The following is a 13,044-nucleotide window of genomic DNA, read 5'->3' as shown; positions in this document are numbered from 1 at the left end:
AATTAATAGTCAAGCATAATTTCTTGAAAAACTGTTAAAAATGCAAAAAGTCAATTGAAAAGCTTACATAAAAACAACTTGTTTTGACAGAAATATGACTTTTGATAAAAATATGAAAGTTATTACAAAAGAAATAATCTTCACATTCATTACATAATTTCTTGATAAACTGTAAAACATGAATGGTCATCAACAGCTCATGTTTGGCAAAGCCGTGTAAATGATGAGATATGATGCAACAAATCATGTTTTGACTTTTGTAATAAAAAGACGATAGTTATTATGAAAATATATCATATTCATAATCATAATATCATAGAAATTATAAAAATAAATGCCAAAAATAATTGAAAATGGTTTAGAAAATCATAATTTTTTTTTTATTTTTTTTTTAAAGTGCTGTTGGTAATGAACTTTTATGGGGCTGATAATGCCTCGTAGGACGAAAGCAAAGCAGTTTATGGAGCAAAAACATATTTGAACATAAAGCATGCACCACGATACACCATTTACCAGGATACATTTACATGTTTATAGTGAAATAAAACATATCAAATTAAAAAGTGCAATAAAGTGGTCCCCCGGAACTCGCGGGGTTCACATTCTAAAATTCATGAATGTTGGATGCACCCCTGCAGCCCATATGGTAGCTTTGTGAATTCATATAGACATTATGTCACTTTAGTACAATAATGTTTTAAAATATTATATGGAATTTGTTAGTGAAAATACCTGAACATTCGGTCCCACAATTTTTTCAATAATCCGAATAATGCTATTAGTTAGGTTCCAAATGAGAACTTGTGAATTTTCCAAGCCACAATATAATATATGATATATAAATATATATGTTAAAATATGAATTTTCATATTCATAAGCATAACTTTAAAAAGTGCAATTTTCAAAACAAAAAATTAAAAAAGTGTCATGAAAAATCATGCTTTCACAACAATATAACTTTTTTTCATAAAAATATGTTTAATGAGAATATATCTTAAAATATACATTTCCATGTTTGTAAGCGTAATTTCAATAAAAATCTGTTAAAAAATGCAATACGTGAATAAAAAATTGACAGAACAAATCATATTTCGACAAAAAATATTACTTTAAAAAAATATTATGATAGTTGTTGCATCAAGTGCGATACGTGAATGAAAATGTGACAGGATGAATAATATTTTGACCAAAATATTACTTAAAAAAAAAAAAAAGATATTCTTTTTGAATTTTTATATTCTTAAGCCGAAATTCATTAAAAAGTGTTAAAAAGTCCGATACATAAACGAAGAGGTGACATGAAAAATCATATTTTGACAAAAAGATTTCATTTTTCATAAAAATGCGATTTGCATAAAAAAATTATTTTTTTATTCATAAGCATGATTTGATTCAAAATGGTTAAAAAGTGCTCGGATCTTGCGGGGGTGAAAATTCATATTTTAAGTATAACTATCTTTTTTTTTTTAAGTAATATTTTTGTCAAAACATTATTTGTCCTGTCACATTTGCATTCAAGTATTGCACTTTTGTTTTTTTTTAACCAGATTTTAATTAAATTAATCTAAGGAATATATACATTCATATTTTAACAATAACTATCATATTTTTATTAAAAATAAAAGTAATATTGTTGACAGCAAGATATCACATCACTTTTTAAATTTTTTTGTTTCAAGAATTGCACATTTTAATGATTTAACTGCTTATGAATATGAAAAATAATATTTTAAGAATAATTTTATATAAAAAGTCATATCAAAACGTCACTTTTGTCGATTTTCGATTTAATGAAATGCAAATTTTTTTCATGAAATTATGGTTATGAAAATAAAAGCTAAATTTTTAAGAATAAATATATTTTAATATAAAAAGTTATATTTTTGTTAAAACATGGAAAAAAAATTATTCAGTTGTGGAAATATGATTTGTCTTGTCACCTTTTCCTTTATGAATTTCACATTTCAAACATTTTTTTATGAAATTATGCATTTGAATATAAAAATTCATATTTTAAGTATAACTTTTAAGTATTATTGTTGTGTAATTTTTTTATTTTACGTTTTACAGAATTGCACTTTTTCAATGGTTTTAAATGAAATTATTAATATGAATAAGAATATTTCTATTTATTGAATAACAGTCTTTTTTATGTTATCAAACCATGATTTGTCATTTTAATGAATTGAACTTTTTAATGGTTTTTAATGAAATGATTATTATAAATATAAAAATCTATATTCATAATAAAACATTTTATAATAAAAAAATTATCAAAAATTGATTTATCATGTCACTGATTTCGTTTTTCATCGAAATAAATTGCACTTTTTAATGGTTTTTCAATTTATATTTTAAAAAATTGTAAAAAAAAATATATATTTTTTTAATGAAAATATGATTTGTCTTGTCACCTTTTCCTTCAGGAAATTTCAACTTTAACTGTTTTTAATGAATAGATTCTTTTACATATGAAAAATCATATTTCAAGTATAACTAATATTTTCAGGTAAAAAGTATTATTGTTGTAAAAAGAATTTTTGGTATAATTTTTCTTTCTAATCTAATATTCATAGAATAACTATCATTTTATTATTAAAAAAGTAATCATATTTTTATGAAAAAAATTTAATTATCAAAACGTGTCACTTTTTTCATATTTCTTTTTAAAGTATTTTTAAGCATTTTAAACGTATTTTTTATTGTTTAGTGTAAACAAATTATGCTTTTGAATATGAAAATTTGTACTTAAAGATAAATTTTTGTAATAATATTTTTGTCCAAACATTAATACAAAAAGGTATTTATATGTCACATATTTGTTCACGTATTGCACTTAATTAACGGATTTTAATTAAATTATGCCTCGGAATTTGAAAATTCATATTTTAAGTATAACATCTCTTAATGATCATAACATCTTTTTTTTTTAAGTAATATTTTTGTCAAAACATTATTTGTCCTGTCACATTTTCATTCAAGTATTGCACTTTTGTTTTTTATCTGATATATCTGATATAAGAATATCAGATTTATATAAAAAAAGTAATATTGTCAAAGCATGATTTCTCATGTCAAATTTTTTGTTTTTGTTTTGAAGAAATGCACTTTTCAACGGTTTATAATGAAATTATGCTTATGAATATAAAAACTATATTTAAAAATATATATTTTAATGATAAAGCTCATTTTCTTGTGAGAAAATGATTTGTCAGGTCACCTTTTCCTTCACGTTGTTATGCGGCAGACACGGAGGCGAAAGCCGGAGTGTAAAGAATAGCAGTTTATTTATAACACACAAGCAGAGTCAGAGAAATACCAGTGACGAAGCGGGTTGTGAAAGCAAATATCCGTGGTGCGCTCCGGATGCGTGGTCCACTAAAGTCCTGAGACTTTAGTGGAATAATCCGAACGAAGGAATCAGAGTTCATGACGAATAATCCGAAAGAAGGAATCCGGGAAAAAAGAAATATCCGTGGTGAATTGTTCCCACCTCTGCCTCGCACAGTAATAACTTATGCCGGGGGACCAGTCATGGAATCCAAAACTTATGAATGTAACAATTAAAATATCAACCTTGCGTCTGAACTTGACTCTTAAAATAATATTTGGTCATTGCCAAAAGCCAGTGATTAGAACAATGATTCTGATCAGCTGAAAGATGTAAGTCACACCTCGGATCACGGTGGCCCAGAAAGTTCAACACACTGCAGCTGTAGAAAACATATGCAAATAGAAAAAACACCAGCAAATTAAGAAAACATCTTCATTAGATAAACACCACATGCGGCAAATCTTCACAACGCAACTAAATACAGAAACGTCCTGCAAATCCTCACAACACAACCAATTCATTTGCACTGCAAATAGCAAAATTTTGTTTATTTTAACATCCTGATCATGATTTCTTGGCTTTGCCAGTTAACAATATTTATATCCCAGATTATTTAGGATAATAATATCCAAAAGGCCAAGGAATCATTAACAAACAATGTTAAAAAATATAGCTGCAAGCAGCGATGAACGAAGGAATCAGAGTTCATGATGAATAATCCGAAAGAAGGAATCCGGGAAAAAGTAAATATCCGTGGTGCGCTCAGGGTGCGCGGTCCACTGAAGTCCTGAGATGAAAGCACAAAGTTCATGGAAGGAATCCGGTGTATGCAGTAGAGCGGGCGTATCGCCGGATCTGGGAAGTGAAAGTTAACCGCAGGGAACACATACGGTACACGCAATAACGGACGGTAAATGTATGGAAGTGAGGGGTTTAAATAGGTGAGAAGAGACGAGCTCCAGGTGTGGGGAATTAATATCCCAGCCAACATTTTCATGTGGGCCCAATGTGGGTTTTTGATGGGCTGTCACTTGGGCCCTACATGGACAACCCAAATGGGGCCCAGAAAAATTTGTCCATCGGCTCCACATGGGCCCCATGTGTGTTAGCCCAGAGGGGCCACTGATGTGTCCATGGTGGGCTCTAAGTGGGACCCGTATAGGTGTTCTTTATATGGGCCCATTTGGGTCCCAAATAGGTGTTAAAAATGGGGCCAAAGTGGGCAACAAAAAGGACACTTAGGGGGCCCACATGACTCAATCATGGGTCAGCCCACAAATAGCCCCTTTATGGGGTTTTTGTGGGACCACAGTGGGTGAGATTTGGGTCCCATTTATTAGTTTCATCATTGATTTCTGTGGGTGAACTTAATGTGCTACTATGGAAAATTCACTGTCAAACCATTTCAAACCTCAGTTACAATGTAAAACTCTGCCTGACCAAACATAGAACTAATATTAGTTGATTTTATGTGCTGCTCTATGTTTAAAATTACATGGTTGAGTATTTGAACTGTGAAAAATAAATGACTTCAACTCAGAATGTGTAAATCACATTTAATTCAAATTAATTCAAGTAAACAAGAAACAGGAATAACAGAATTACTGAGTAAATCAGTTCACTGGTGGGTCTATGCAGATTCCTCGGCTGCACACCTACAAAACAGTAAAGAAAGAAAAGACAGAAAAGGCAATTTAGAACATTTTAAAATACTACCATTCACAGCAGCATTTAAAAAAGCATGCATCAATATAATTAAGACATATCCTAGAATCTCATAAGTGAATTGTTCCCACCTCTGCCTCGCACAGTAATAACTTATGCCGGGGGACCAGTCATGGAATCCCAAACTTATGAATGTAACAATTAAAATATTAACCTTGGGTCTGAGCTTGACTCTTAAAATAATATTTGGTCATTGCCAAAAGCCAGTGATTAGAAAGCCCAGAAAGTTCAACACACTGCAGCTGAAGAAAACATATGCAAATAGAAAAAACACCAGCAAATTAAGAAAACCTCTTCATTAGATAAACACCACATGCGGCAAATCCTCACAACGCAACTAAATACAGAAACGTCCTGCAAATGCTCAAACACAACCAATTCATTTGCACTGCAAATAGCAAATTTTAGTTTATTTTAACATCCTGATCATGATTTCTTGGCTTTGCCAGTTAACATAACGTTTTGCAGTTAATTGTGTATTTTATCAGATTATTTAGGATGATAATATCCAAAAGGCCAAGGAATCATAAACAAACAATGTTAAAAATATAGCTGCAAGCAGCGATGGCGGGCCCTCGGACATTTGTGTATCGCTATACGGTGCCTTCCAGAAAACAATGCACGGTGGGCAAGTGCATCAAGTGGGTAAATATCAGTGGACTATTTTATGTTGTTACTAACCCATTTGGGGACTGTAGGTTAAAAAAACTCCACATTTTAGACAAACAGGGGCGCTAGTGAGCCACTTAAGAGACAAACGTTTGTCTGACCTTTTTGTCCACACTTAACAGTCAACAAATGTGATGTATGTGTCAAATTTCAAGTTAATCTAAGCACGCCACAAGCCTTAAATATGCAAAATTAAAGTAAAGTTTGACGCGTAAATATCCTGGGAGGAGTATTTAAAAGTTCACCACATGCAACTGTCAAAAAATCCACCTTTTGTGACTGACACACTTCCTGGCGCCTGTTGGTGGCACTATGTCCGAGATTCACAATAGGCACATCGATGCGATCGGAATCCTTAGCCGAACATACGTGTCGTCCGAATAAGACAGCGTGTCGTCCGAATAAGAATTTTTTTGCTTTAGATATTAAACAGTTCCTGTTCTCCGAATTCGCCATAAATTTGTCGCCTCGCCATGGCAGCACCGTTCGAGATATCAAAAATCCCTTCACAATTTAGCAAGGGCAATGTTTAGGCATCATGTTCACCACGTTTGATGTCAATCGCATGAATTCCCCAGGAGAAGTATTTAAAAGTTCACCGCATGCACTTATAAAACAACCCAACATGGCCGACTTCCTGTTGGGCGAAGCTAATAGGTTTGATAGTGAAAGTTGTTCGGGTCTATGAGATCTATATGCATACCAACTCTCTTACATGTGCGTACATGTTTGCCCGATCTGTGCACCGATATTTGTTTTTGCATTACAGGGGGCGCTACAGAGCCCTACTGCCACGCCTATGTTCCAGTCTTTGACCGGTCCTAATGGCAGACGACTTTGACGTGTGTGCCAAATTTCAAGAGTTTTGCAAGCATGTTAAGGGACCCCAAATGGCCAATGTGTGTAAAAAAAAAAAATATATTAATAATAATAATAATAATAATAATAATAATAATAATAATAATAATAATAATAATAATAATAATAATAAATTCTAAGGAAAACAATAGGGCTTCGCATTCTGGCCTGCTCCTCGGTGCTCGGGCCCTAATAATACATTCTAAGGAAAACAATAGGGCTTTGCACCTCTGGTGCAGGCCATTCTGCAACTCACCTTTCAGGTCATCAACACACATCAACACCACTGACGAATAGACATTTAACAATAAGCAGTCCCAGACGGGTTTGTCACCTGTTGTGGTCCTCTTGAAACATTTATTTTGTGATCTGTGCTATTTGGCTGTGTTGTGAGGATTTGCAGTGTATTTCTGTGTTTGGTTGTGTTGTGAGGATTTGCAGCACATGTTTTGTCAAACTGATAAAGTTGTTCTTTTTAATTTGCTGGTGTTTTTTTTCTATGTGTTTTTTGCTGAGAGAGCGCGTTGAGCTCTCTCAGCCACCATATAGGATGCCTTGAGGATAAGTAATTTATAAGATATTTTTCATTTCAGGGTGGAGTATTCCCCTAAAAAAACAGAGGCAAAAACAGTGATCAGGATAAAATAATATTAATGGTGCAGCCCTAGCTATAGGTTATATGACTTACACTTCTGGCTGTACTGCCCCCCCGATCATGGTCCCGCTGGGCTCTCAAAGCACGGTTGCCTTCTCTGTCTCTTGCATTTGTGAACCATTTACCAAGCACTGTCTCCAGCTCTTTCTTACTGACAGTTTTCAGCAAACGGTTCTGCTTTAGGCAACCTGTAAGAACAAAAATGAATATAAAGTAGAGCATGCTACTTCATCAACCAGGGCACAATCCATTATTTGTATGTATAAAGCATTCAAGTTACATGAGCATAAGACTATTAGAATTAAAAATAAATAAATAAATAAAAAGACTAAAAAATCACAAGGTTATAAACACCTTCTAATCCATCATTTGCCCAAACTGTTAACTGATCTGAGTGAATGATGTTAAAATTACACAATACCATGTAAAAAGTTAAATGCATCAATATGGTAAATTTCAGGCTTTGTTGTGATTAATGTTTAGAATAATTAGTGGGGCCTTGAACACAGATTGATTATTAAATTCGTATTGGTGCACTTTGGACCGTGAATTTGAACTGACCACTGTAACATTAGTTTAAGTTACTTATAATGATGTTTCGTCTTTTAAAAAGCCTTAGTGGAGCTAACACAGCAAGTGTTCAACTTGACTGCACAAACTGGAGCGTGCTTGACATAAAAATACTGTGAAAGCGATTCGGAAGAATTCGGAGTTGTCTGCTCTCGGATTTGTCGGTCTGCACTGCACAGCTTCAAGTCAAACACGTCTCAGGTCGTGGTGTCTATGCGCATGCGTGAAGCCTCCGAGCCGAGAGCTGGGTGTTATCTGCTAATCATTAAGAATGTTTAGTTCTCCACAGGTGTTTATCTCTGAGGTAAACCAGTTCACTCTCCACACTTACCTTCGTTATATCGTGCCTGTAACTTTGATTACCACAAATCTTTCAGAAGTATACATTAAATGAAAGCAACAGTAAAATGTGATTAATTTAAACCAAAACCTAGTTTCTTACTGTGACAGAGATGTCAGGTTAACCAGGTCAGGTCAGGTGCTCCAGTGGTAGTGAGTGATGACCGTTTCTTCAGAATGAGAAGGCCTGAGCCACAGGAGCCAATGAGAGACTCTGTGAGCTGCACAAGCGATTTTTTATTTATTTATTTATTTATTTTTAAGGTCATATCATGTTATTGTTAATATATATATATTTATTAAATCTGTTGATGTTATAAAATACGCAAAAAAACATATCAATTACATTTATCATCAATTAAATAATTAAATGAGAGATTTCTTTTGAGAAATATAGATAAATACGGCCCAAATGTGGCCCATACAGGGCCCTCGAATAAACAATTTGGGCAGCCTAACTGGGGCCCTCATTCAGCCCATCAAAGTGCCCACTCTGACCCCATGCCCACATGATGACCATATAAGCCAGATAAAACCTATGTGGGGCCCACATGGACATGTTGACTGGGATGATGGTGAGGAGCTTTGTGCGGGCGGGGCACGCACGGGATAAGTAGCAGGGTGCTCCCTGACACACGTATTGAACATTTAAACGGATTTTAATGAAATAATTTTTATGAATATGAAAATATTTTAAGAATAAATATCATATTTTTATATAAAAAGTAATATTATGAAAACATGATTTATGTAACTTTTTTCCATTTTTGTTTTAATGAAATGCATTTTTTGACGTTTTTTAGGGAAATTATGCTTATGAATATAAAAATTCATTCATTCATTCATTCTCTCCCGCTTATCCGTAATTCGGGTCGCGGGGGCAGCAGTCTAAGCAGGCCCCTGCCTTTGACTGCTGCCCAATCCTCATAGCACCGTCCCTCACGGTCCCTCCTGCAGGTGGTGAGCCCACGGGAAGGCGGCCCCACGTCACGGACCTTGATATTTCCCTCGTAAGGGACCCCCGGAGCATAGAGGGTTAAGGGCCTTGCTCAAGGGCCCAAGAGTGGCAGCCTGGCGATACCAGGGCTTGAACCCCAGACCTTCCGATCGGCAACCCAGCGCCTTAACCGCTGGAGCCACCACTCCCCCTATAAATATATGAATATAAAAATTCATATTTTTTAAAAATTATTTGTTACGGGAATTTTTTTTTTTTGTGAAAATATGATTTGTTTTGTCACATTTTCCTTCATGTATTTTCACTTTTTAATGGTTTTAATTTTATCAAAACATGATTTGTCATTTCACTGATATCGTTTGTAATTTTTAATAAATTGGACTTTTTAATGGTTATTAGGGAAATTCTGCTAATGAATATAAAAATTCATATTTAAAAAATGTTTTTGGAAAAAATGTTTTTTTTTTGTGAAAATATGAATTGTCTTGTCACCTTTACCTTCATGTATTTCACTCTTCAACGGTTTTTAAAGAACAGATTCTTTTACATATAAAAAAAATATTAAGTATAACTAATATTTTTACGGAAAAAGTAATCTTGTAAACAACAAGCTTCTGCTTATTAATAAAAAATTTACATTGAAAAAAGTTTTTTTTGGTGAAAATGTGATTTGTCTGTCACCTTTTACTTTATGTATTTTACTTTTAAATGTTTTTTAATGAAATTATGCTTTTGAATATAAAAATCCATATTTTAAGAATATCATATATGCTTAAACAGTAAGTGCTGTAAACACGATTTGTTTTTAATTTTTTATTTTAAAGAATTGCACTTTTTACAGTTTTAATAAAATCATTAATTTGAGTATGAAAATTAAATATTTCTAGAATAACGTATTTTATAATGATACAATGTAATGTTATCAAAAAATAATTTGTCATGTCACTGTTTTCTTTTTTCATTTTAAAGAATTGCACGTTTTTAATGAAATTATGCTTTTGAATATAAAAATTCATATTTTAAGGATATCATAATTGAATTGAATCTTAGAAAAATAAAAAGGTTCATATTTTAACAATATCATATTTAAAAAAAGAAAAGGAATATGGTTGACAGCATGATAGGATAAGATATACCTTTTTTAGTCCCAAATTTGGGACATTACTCTGTTACTGCAGCAAAGAAAAAGAAATTGTAACTTTTTTTGTTGTAAGAATTGAACTTTTTAACGATTTGTAATAAAATTCTGCTTATGATGAAAAAGTAAAAGAATAATTAAGAATAACTATCATATTTTTCTAAAAAAAAAAAAGACCTATTTTAGTCCAATATGATGTCATGTCAGCTTTTTCGACATATTGCCTTTTGTAATGGTTTTAAATGTATATTAGTAAGTAATAATAGTAATAGTAAGTAATAGTATGTGGAATCGTATTTTCAGCGCCTAAAAAGCTCACTTTTGACAGCACGGCTTTGCCAAACATAAACCGTTATTACGTTTTTACTGAAAAATTACTTTTTATAGCATATTCATTCAATTTTTACAGTTTTGAACAGTTTTTCATGAAATTATGATTATAAATATGAAAATTTATATTTTCATAATAACTAATATTTATTGGAATTCGTATTTTTGTCAATACATGATTTGTTATGACATATTTCATCATAAAGATGTAAAATAATCGTGGTCAAGTGCATGCTGTATGTGCACGTTAGCGATGGTTGGAAAAAACATTTTTCTTTCGTGCTAAAGGGCTGAGACTTGCAGAATCGCAATTTTAGTGCCTTAGAAGCTCATTCTTGACAGCACTCACACGGCTTTGTTAAACATAAGCTGTTGATACATTTTTTATGAAAAATGACTTTCTAATTCAGATTTATTATTTTTACAGTTTTTAACAGTTTTCAATAAAATTATGATTATGATATATAATATAATATAATATAATATAATATAATATAATATAATATAATATAATATAATATAATATAATATAACAGCAAGATGCAGATTATTTCAAAATTTGTGGGACCGAATGTTCAAGAACGTTAGAAATAACATTTTAAACTATGTTTTCACTAACAAATGAAAAAAAATATTAATTTTTTTTTTTTTATTCAAGTGACAATGTGTAGTTGAATTTACAAAGGTACCATATGGGCTGCGGGGGTGCGTCCAAAAATAACGGATTTTCAGAACTCGCGTCTTAGAACGTGAACCCTGCGAGTTCTGACAATCCGTAAATTTTGGATGCAGCCCTGCAGCCCATATGTTACCTTTGTAAATTTATCTAGACTTTGTCACTTTAATACAATAATGTGTTTTAAAATATTTTATGAAATTTGTTTCTTAGAACGTGACCCCCATGAGTTCCGAGGGACCACTTTATTGCACTTTTTTTTTTTTTTTTACAATTTTGAATCAAATTATGCTTTTAAATCAGAATATCCGTTTTTACGCAAATGTAATTTGTAGGCAAATTTTTTTTATTTTTGTCAAAATATGATTTGTCATGTCACCTTTTCTTCCCGTATCGCACTTTTTAACGGATATTAATGAATTATGACTATGATTACTTTCTGAACTATTTTTGTTCAATTGGTTTTACAGTTTCTAACAGTGTTTTATTAATTTATAATTATGAATGTAAAAATGTATATTTAAAAAAATAGTTTATTTATGAAAAGTTTTTTTTTCAAAACATTGTCATCTCATCATTTTCGTTTTTCCTTCATTTATTGCATGCGTTAACAATTTATTATGAAATTATGCATATAAATATATACATGCATTTTAATAATACCTAAAATATTTTTTTTTTAAGTAATATTTTTGTCAAAACATTATTTGGTTACATGTTTATTCACATAATGCACTTTTTAACAGATTTTAATTAAATTATTCTTAAGAATATAAAAATTTATATTTTAAGAATAACTAATATTTTTATTAAAAAGAAAAAGTTATATTGTTGTGACAGCATGATCTCATGTCACTTTTTTTCTTTTTTTGTTTTAAGAACTGCACTTTTTATGATTTATAAAAAAAATCTGCTTATGATAATATTTTAAAAATAACTATAATATTTTTATGAATAAGTCATATTTGAGTCCAATATGATGTCATGTCATGTCAAACACAGCCATTAGGGAGACACAAGCCAGTGCACTCTTAGTGCCGGTCCCAAGCCGGGGTAAATGGGGAGGGTTGCATTAGGAAGGGCATACAGCGTAAAACGTGCCAAATCGAATATGCGGATCACAAATAAGAATTTCATACCGGATCGGTTGAGGCCCGGGTTAACAACGACCGCCACGGTTATCGTTACCCAACAGGGAACCGGTGGAAATCGGGCTACTGTTGGACAAAGGAGGAGAAGAAGAGGAGGAAGACGTCTACAGAGACAGTAGAAAAAGGAGAAGTGTTCGGGTTGGTTCTTTAAATGTTGGTACTATGACTGGTAAAGGGAGAGAGATAGCTGATATGATGGAGAGGAGGATTAACAAACACCTGCACCTTGGTATAATAGTCATATGCATGCCCTCAAGAGAACAACACGTAATCTGGAGAGAAAATGGAGGAAAACTAAATTGGAGGTATTTAGAATTGCGTATAAAGACAGTATGCTCAGCTACAGACAGGCGCTGAACGCTGCTAGAGCTGAACACCTGAGCAAACTCATAGAAAACAACAAAAACAATCCCAGGTTCCTTTTCAGTACTGTAGCTAAACTAACTACAAATCAGGGCTCTGAAAATTGTGTTCCATCACAGTTTAGTAGTAAGGACTTTATGAATTTCTTCAATGAAAAAATAGATAACATTATAAAAACAATTGTGGCAGTTCAACCTCTGACACCATCTCCTGAGACAGTGTTACCTTCAACTCCACAACTCCACTGTTTTACATGTATAGGACAGGAAGAGCTGTA

General features: G+C 32.3%; 2 long non-coding RNA genes across 2 annotated transcripts in view; one reads left to right on the top strand and one right to left on the bottom strand.

The window, feature by feature from the left end:
• LOC310715822 overlaps nt 1-13,044 on the top strand; it is a 182,163-nt gene that overhangs the window by 141,605 nt on the left and 27,514 nt on the right. The gene's annotated exons all lie outside the window — the stretch shown is intronic.
• LOC310715859 lies at nt 4,875-8,374 on the bottom strand. Its single transcript, XR_014530420.1, has 3 exons — nt 8,255-8,374; nt 7,276-7,430; nt 4,875-4,990 (listed from the first exon to the last, which is right to left on the bottom strand). It is a non-coding gene; the product is annotated as an uncharacterized lncRNA (long non-coding RNA).

The sequence above is a fragment of the Silurus aristotelis genome (assembly GCF_946808225.1).
Source record: "Silurus aristotelis genome assembly, chromosome: 20".
NCBI lineage: Eukaryota > Metazoa > Chordata > Actinopteri > Siluriformes > Siluridae > Silurus > Silurus aristotelis.
This window is presented reverse-complemented; position numbering and strand designations above follow the sequence as displayed.